The following is a 9062-nucleotide window of genomic DNA, read 5'->3' on the forward strand; positions in this document are numbered from 1 at the left end:
ATGTATCATATATATATATATACTATGATAAATTCAAAAGAGATAATATATGAGCAATATTATAGATTTGTATTCAAAATATTTATGTGACACAAACAGATATCTATGTAAAGTCTTCTACGAGACGATAGAACAGAAAAAGAGTAGAAATTCAATATATTTTCTGTGTCTACATATTTAACACAATGCGAAAAGCTTATATTTTATTGCTCTTTCCAAAGTATGCACATATCCTTGACTCCATTACTCTACATAATGATATAGGTAATATAACTATAAAGCGTTGGTAATATACCGACACTTTTAGTTACACTTAGATGAGGGCGTTCACCCGTCGGAGTTCGCCCGTCGCACCGGCATCCTCTTAATTGAACTAAATATTGATTACGAATTGATATTGTAGCATATACATATAAATATATATATATATCTTTTTTTAAGTAATGTTTGTGAATGATAATATACAGGGTGTCCGAAAAGTAAACGACCAAACGAAAAGTGGAGATAGATTCGGTCAAACTGAGTCAAAAAGTCCTGAACCATTTTTTTTATGACGCTTAATAAAGGAGTTATTTGCGCCTGATACTATGCGAAGGGGTACACTTCACGGCGCGCGACTCACCGACGTGCGTCCGGCTAAAGGTTGGCGCTGATTGACCAGAATTTCCTCAATAATAATTCGTTTGATCCAAGTTACCTTCACCTTTTGTTTGGTCACTTACTTGTCGGATACCTTGTATATAGATTATTATCTATAATTGAAATTTTAATAGATTCGTAAATTATTATATATATATATTTTTTTTTATACATATTTTTTGTATGAAACTTAATAAAATTTTATATAAAATGTAAATATAGGGGGAAAATAGGGTAAAACCGGGTACTTTTTTGGATTTGTCTCCCTACAAAAATATATATAATTGAAATTTTAATAGATTCGTAAATTATTATATATATATATTTTTTTATACATGTTTTTTGTATGAAACTTAATAAAATTTTATATAAAATGTAAATATATGGGAAAATAGGGTAAAACCGGATACTTTTTTGGATTTGTCTTCCTACAAAAAATCTGAAAATAAAAAAAATTTTGCCGACCGTTAGTAGTCTTTAGTGAACTTTAAGCTATGAGAAAATAAGGCCAGTTGCTGAAAAAAAATTTTTGGTTATCAAGAATAACAAAATTTTGTGGAGAAGTCAAAGTACCCGGTTTTGTCCTACCAGTAGGGTCAAACCGGGTATCCATTTGAAAATATGCAAAACACCGTGTAATTACAAAATCTAAATTTATTTTAATCAAAATACAATATAAAGATGTATTCTATTGATAAAAATCACAAATAAAGATATTCTCTTGTTCGATATTGCAGCAGGACTTCCTTATTTAACTTTTTAACTTTAGGGGTCTTAAAAAGTTTTTTTTTAGTGGTTTCTTTTTTTGAGTGTTAGTTTTCGTTTCCAACTGTTTTTTGTAGGGACACAAAGTCAGGATAACAGTTCTTCCTCTTTTCATTACAAGAGATTTATAAGTACCTGGTTTTGCCCCAACATAAGAAAAGTCACAAATACGGCGGTTATACATATATTCCAGCATACAAAGTGCCAATCAAAACTAATAATGATATACTCTCTGATATATATAGAATGCAATGCTATATTTATCGAAACAGATGCTCCATATAGAAAAAATGCACGACGACTCGATTCTTGTTTCGATATCGATCTGTTTTGGATTAAAAACTTTGAACTTTTATTAAAAAAGACCCACACAGAAAAATGATATTTATTAGATATCTGCTAGATATCTTCAATGTCTACCAGGGATATCCACAGGATATACAGAAACAGCTATTAGACATGCTATGGATATCCAAATGTCCGCCATTCGAGATCTCATAAATATCTATAGGATATCTACATAAATATCCACTAGGTATCCATACAATATGCAGTGGATATTTATGAAGATATCCATTAAGCATCCATACAATATCCAGTGGATATTTATGTAGATATCCATTGCATGTATACTGGATATTCATTAAATCTCTGTGTGGATATTTATTTAATGTTCCATAAATATGCATAGAATATATAGGCCAATATCCACTGGACATCTACATCAATATTCAGACGATATTTATATAGATATCTACTGGATATATAATTGATATTTATTAGATTTTGGCATGGATATCCATACAATGTTCTATATATATTTTATAAAAGATATTGGTAATAATGTTTATTAAAATTAAACAGTTTTAAATATCTTTTAAAAAAGTTTTTATTTCTTTCAATGTAAAATGCATATGTATGTAATGCGTATCTCACATTCTCGTACAGAATGCGTATCTCACATTCTCTTGCTTCATTAATAAGCAGTACAAATAGAATTTAGATAAACTTAAACGCAAATAATTAATAATTAATATTTAATCTGTTTAGCTATTTGGAACATAATACGCGTACGGATCATAATATTCTAATATTACAGAATTTATAAATTTATGTTTAAATATGTGTATTAATAGTAGTAAAGCAAAACATTATATATACAAGGTGTCACTTAAAGATCGCCACTAAATACTTATTGTTAGCGTTATTTTTTAATAAAGAATTAGTTGAAAAGTTCTAAGTAATTTTTGTCTATAACACTCATTAAAAGAGTGGCATCTGGCAGTGAGCACACATGATTAGCCGCACGATTCACGTGCATTAAGTTAAAGCTCGGCGCTGTTTGGCCGTATTGTACGCAATTAACTCCTTTATTAAGTATTATAGAAGAAAATTACTTACAACTTTTCGGCTAATTTTTTTCGTAAGAAATAACTATATGTACTTAGTGGGCGGCTTTAAGTGACACCTTGTGTGTGTGTGTGTGTGTGTGTGTGTGTGTGTGTGTGTGTGTGTGTGTGTGTGTGTGTGTGTGGCGTGCGCGCGTGTGTGTATGCTTTGTATCGCTTTTAGATTCAGTCTCTTAGGAATTTACAGACATACAGGAATTTAAAAAGTTTATATATCATTTCCTCACACACACACACACACACACACACTCTCTCTCTCTCTCTCTCTTTCTCTCTCTCTCTCTCTCTCTCTCTCTCTCTCTCTATCTCTCTTTCTGTCTCTTAATTCTACTTGTAATTAATTATAATGCAAAATATATATATATATATATTGCTCCAAAAGTGCACGCATACATTATATATCATACAGCATACATATAATTACATACGCTTTAACTTAACAATTACGCTTCAACTTAATCATATTTATTTATTCGCTTGTAAATAACCTTGAAAAAAATAATGCCAAAATTCATATTTTAAAAACAATGATGAGGGAACATCATCGTATGTAAAATAAATAAATCAAAACTTTTAGGAAATAAAAACGTAACAATATACGTATAGATATCTTACTATAAAACTGCATCTATATAAAACTACAACATCTAATTTTATAGTAAACAATGAAGTGAAAATTATCGAAATAAAGGAAATAGACAATAACAGTAATTGTATGGGTAAATAACTTCCATATTACAAATTACAATTTAGTTAGTTTGATCTAATTGGGTTGAGTCAAAATATTTAATATAACATCGTAAATTTACTATAAATCATTATTAGTAAAAGAAGCTTATTTAAAATTAATAAATATTGTATACATATTTAATAAAATGTTATTATTCAACCTTTGCAAGAGGATTTTGTGTTGATTTTCAAATATACCAATTATTCTTAATCATCTAAAATAATCCCGTAGAATGTACAATAATACTTTTGCAGAGAAAACAAATTGATTAATTTCGTAAACAAAAAAATAGTATTTTTATACAATGTCTAGAGAGAGGGGAGGGGAGAGCGAGAGCGAGAGCGAGAGCGAGAGCGAGAGCGAGAGCGAGAGCGAGAGCGAGAGCGAGAGAGAGAGAGAGAGAGAGAGAGAGAGAGAGAGAGAGAGAGAGAGAGAGAGAGAGAGAGAGAGAGAGAGAGAGAGAGAGAGAGAGAGAGAGAGCATTATATTGAAAGGGGTTAATCAAATACATTTATTGTTATTATCTATTTCCTTTTCGACAATTTTCTGTCTCCACTATAAAATTATATAACACTGGATAGTAACATTTTCTCTTAGGACCGCAAAACTAACAAATAATACTATGAAATAAACTAACGATGATCTTTATCATCCTTATCACAATTGTCATAATTGTACGTTTGCACATTCAGTTTTTCTGGGACGCTATATAAAACATACCATATCTTTCTTCAGATGAGACTTTTCCATTATTTCGAGCGGCGATGGCAGATACGTAAACAGTGGAAATCTCACGATGAGATAGCCCATGTACGACAATTGCACTAGACACATTTGACACAAATGACAGACACATCCACGTCATATAAGTATTCATCAGTATGCGTCTGGCATCTTATTGCTGAAACAATGAAACAAACCATACTTTTTAGTTTGAAGTTTAATGTCTCGAAAGAATGCGCAATCTTTGAAATGTGTATACAGAACCGTGTATACAGAATTAAGACCTATAAGACAGTAATAGATAGTTATTAATAAATATATTTAACGTAAACCCTAACCTGCGTTGAATTATTTTGCCATCGTTTCTTATTCTCAAATCTGTGTTTTGCGTGTCGGAACCAATCTTTACATTTTATTTCAAAATCCTTCTCCGTGACGCAAGGAAATGTTTTCCTGACAACTTCTGCAACAAACAAACAAAAGTTTTTATAAATGTTTTATTTTCAGTGTACTTTCATACTATTTCTATTGATAGAAATGCGTCTTCGCGATATCATATTTGCAGTAAACGAAAAGAATTGTTTTCAAAAAAATTTAATTTTTAGAATATTTAATTGCCAGACTGTTTAATAAATAACCTGATCTATTTATGTAAAAATTTTAATATTTATTGATATTTCAATATCCAAATTATGTTTGATAAACACTATTTGAACTTACTAAACATTAATTTCATTATTTCCAATTGATTAAGTTTTCGTTTTCCCTTTCCTCCTACCCAACTGTATAAACTAGCAACTTCATTTGTAAAAATATATAAAAGTTCGTTTAGACATTTCTTCGTAGGTACTTCCACCAATAGCTGCCAATATATTAAACTGAAAATTTTTAAAGCATATACAAAATGAATGATATATGTTAAAAATGAATATATATATATATATATATATATATATATATATATGTTAATATGTATATATATATCACTTTACGTAACTTACCATACGTTCTTTTGAATTTTCCTCGTTTGAAGAAAGCGTACTCTGTAAAGATTCCATTTCTTCTATAGTTTTCAGAGGGAAAGACAATTTGCTTAATTCATCATCATTTGACATAGGACTAAGATATTCTGGTGTCAGATTGCCACCATTTGAATTTATTTTAGTCGATATAAGTTGATGTTGCTCAACAAGATTATTTATGTCAAATTTTATGTCTGCTAACATTCTCTCAATACGTTGAAGATAATCTAAGAATAACACAAATATATATAAATATAAAAATAAATTATACATATATATATATATATATATATATATATATATATATATATATATATATATACAGAGTGTACGGTGGTTCGCGTAAAACCTTTCGTGGGCAGGTAGAGTGGGTCAAACCGAGTAGAAAACTACTCTACCATTTTGCGAAATTCGCAATAATTAATGAGATATTAATTAATAAATATCGGCCAATACGCGCGCCTACAAGCGCGCGGCGAGAAGAGACAGCCCAATGTTACGTTACTATGCACGCAGCGAGAAGAGACAGCCTAATGTTTTACGGTTACTAGGCACGCGACGAAATTTTTTTATGTATTGCGCTTAGCAACTGTAATATTGAACTTGGTTGATCTTTATTAATTAATATCTCATTAATTATTGCGAATTTCTAGAGTACTTTTCTACTCGGTTTGACCCACTCTACCTGCCCATGAAAGATTTTACGCGAACTACCGGACACCCTGTATATATTATACATTGAGATATAAAATTATGTTCTTACTTTTAATTCCAATATATTCATCTCCTTTTAGTGTATTGTCGTGTGTATCTGAAAGAGTATAAAAATTATATTATCAGTGTATATACAAATATTTATAAGATATTACAAAACAGATTTAAAATAAAAAATAATCATCTAAATAATTGCTAACAGACATCTTGTCTAAAAATGTACGATATCGAATTGTTTTACTTTTAATTGTAATATATTTCTCATTTTCTTTTTGTGTTTCATTGTGTGCATCTCCTTTGTATGTATCTGAAAGAATATATAAAATTGTATTATGAATGTACATACATAAATTTATACGATCTTATAATACAGAAAATTGTTGAAAGTATTAAATGATCAACTAAAGATAAATTGTCTTACTTTTAATACATTCTTTAGCTTCTTTTTGTGTAATATGTTTGCTTGAATCCCCTTTGTACATATCTAAAAGAATATATAAAATTGTAAAAGTGTAAAAAAATGTGTATATATATATATATATATATATATATATATATATATACATATATATTTAAGACCTTTTACAATATAGAATAAGATTATTGAGAAAATATGAGACAATATTAATATCGTGATAATTGGACGTATTTTGATATACACTGCTAGTACTAAAAATCTATAATATACCTTATACGTAATGTAAACTATAAATTTTCAATACTAACAGTGTATATCAATGCCCTATATTTATGGTTTATCAAAATTCAAAATATTCTTTAAATATGTTACTGCTTGACTATAAAGCCAGATTCAAATGGTTCTTTTCTTTTAAATTTTTTTCAATGCAAACCATATTTACTGACCTCAAACATATCTCAAATATATCTCAAAAGACACGCGTGATAAAAACAATTTTAATATTACTTGTATAAACTCTAGGCGCTTTTGGATATGCTGGTAAGCATGATGGATTGCTATCATCACTTTCATCATCGGTATCGCTTTCATCATCAGTCTCAATCTGTTTTCTAGCTCTGACTTTTCTTTGTGTTTTATCATCAATATCAGTATTAATGTCGGAATTCATTTCAGCCTTTTTTACTTTACTACGTGCTTCATTGTAGGAATCTAAAAATGGTATATTATAATGATTTTTATAAACAATAGGTTTTTCGTAATAGTTTGCAAACAAGACAGACAATAAATTAAGAACTCTTGTGATACTTACCATATACACCAAATATTCGTTTAATTGGATACGTGAACTAATTGTCTTGAGGAGGTTGCCGTTTTTTTATTGCTTTAATAATATTGTTGCGTCCGCGGATCGAAATCGATATAACTCGAATCCGCGTGACACAACCGACACTCGCGTACCGCAAGTAAATAATTAACACTCCTTTGAAAGAACGAAAGGAACTTTAATATAATAACACAGAACACTATTATACAAGGAACACAGAACAATAACGGTTATCGTAATCTCGAATACGTCCGCCCGGAATGGCATCCGTCGCGAGACTCTCAGATGGCCGATCTCTTTCCAGATGAACGCCGTTGTTTAACAACAACCCTTAGTAACGTTCTCCCGGAGACGGGTACAGCAGATTCAGGAATAACGGTCACAGACGACCCGCAGGGATGCAACAATATCATGATCTGTTTTATAATTAGGATACGAACATTTCTTGTCTTTTTGTATCCAATTAAGGTACTATTTGTATTCCATCCTCAAATTCTACTAAATGGTATAGATTGTTCGGAAGAGCCATCTTCCAAATTAAATATATTAAATATGAAAGATAAAAATGAATAAAATGTATGCAATGTATACTGTGGTGACATACTGCAACCACAAAAATTACGGCAGCGCGATATTCACGAAATTTAAGAGTTTCTCGAAAGCGCTCGGATTTCAGCGCTTCTCGAAAGCGCTCGCCCATCCGCGTGTTGCGGGCGGCACCGCTTGGCGACGCAATGCGCCCTCAACTCGCGAATGAAAAGCCGTCCGGCCGTAATATAAGTCAGACCCCCTGCGGAAAAAAGCACGAGGAGTGACATAGAAAATTCTAGGCGCTAGTCGCCATTCTTCTAAAGCGAAAGTCGCTAGTCATATACGTTGGAAGTAACGGCGCTAGTCGCCGCATCATCAGCAAGATACCGCGACAGTCAAGCGTCAGTACGCTGCCAACTTTGGCCGAAATAACCCGACGGCGCAAGACTCGCCCTACACCGCTAAGCCAAACTTCGGCTAAGCGGAGAAGAACAGGCGCACAGTGGCCTCCAGCCAAAGGCGCACAGTCGCCTCCAGCCAAGGGCGCACAGTCGCCTCCAGCCAAAGGCGCACAGTCGCCTCCAGCCCAAGGCGTTCAGTCGCCCCCAGCAAAAGGCGCTCAGTCGCCTCCAGCTGAAGGCGCACAATCGCCTCCAATCTTAGGCACCCAATCGCCTTCAGCCCAAGGCGCCAGGCCGCCTCCAGCTCCAGGCGCTCAACATTCTCTGGTTTTGGGAGATCGATCAGCTTACGCCAGGGACGAACTTCCAACAACAAAAACTCCGTTGCCGCTAACCGACCGGAACCACCTTCCGGGTAGCTCCCGGAAAAAGAAGATTGAGGCTCGGCTACAGGTACTCTTCGGCGCTAGCTCGCCTAAATCCAGCACCGTGAGTTCCTGTCCAAAAGAGAGGAAGGATCGACCAATAACCCCGGACATCGAGCGACCGCAGTGCATCACGCCTCCAATTCCGTGGTACCCTCCACCATTAATTTCTTCACTAAAAAGGACGCCTGAGAAAGAGAACCTTTCTACACAAACTAGCCCGTTCAGATTTTATATAGACGTCGCAACACAAACAAAAAGACGCGGGGGCAAGCGAAAATTCTTGTTTAATAAATCATTTGCGTTTAACCGCAATCTCCGTTTTTGATGTAATGTGTTAATATGTTTTAAAAATAACCGACTCGTTTATTCATCCACCTACAAGTAGGATATAGTTGGGTAATAACCTACAGTAAAACCTAAAGAGAAAGATCTCTTATTCAAATTAATTTACCCACA

General features: G+C 32.8%; 1 pseudogene; it reads right to left on the reverse strand.

Moving 5' to 3' along the window:
• Positions 1-4438: 4438 nt before the first annotated feature.
• LOC138939554 (uncharacterized) lies at positions 4439-7775 on the reverse strand (annotated as a pseudogene).
• Between the last annotated feature and the right edge of the window lie 1287 nt (positions 7776-9062).

Source organism: Polyergus mexicanus, unplaced genomic scaffold, assembly GCF_030449975.1.
Source record: "Polyergus mexicanus isolate NDT 795.1 unplaced genomic scaffold, iyPolMexi1.0 SCAF_14, whole genome shotgun sequence".
NCBI lineage: Eukaryota > Metazoa > Arthropoda > Insecta > Hymenoptera > Formicidae > Polyergus > Polyergus mexicanus.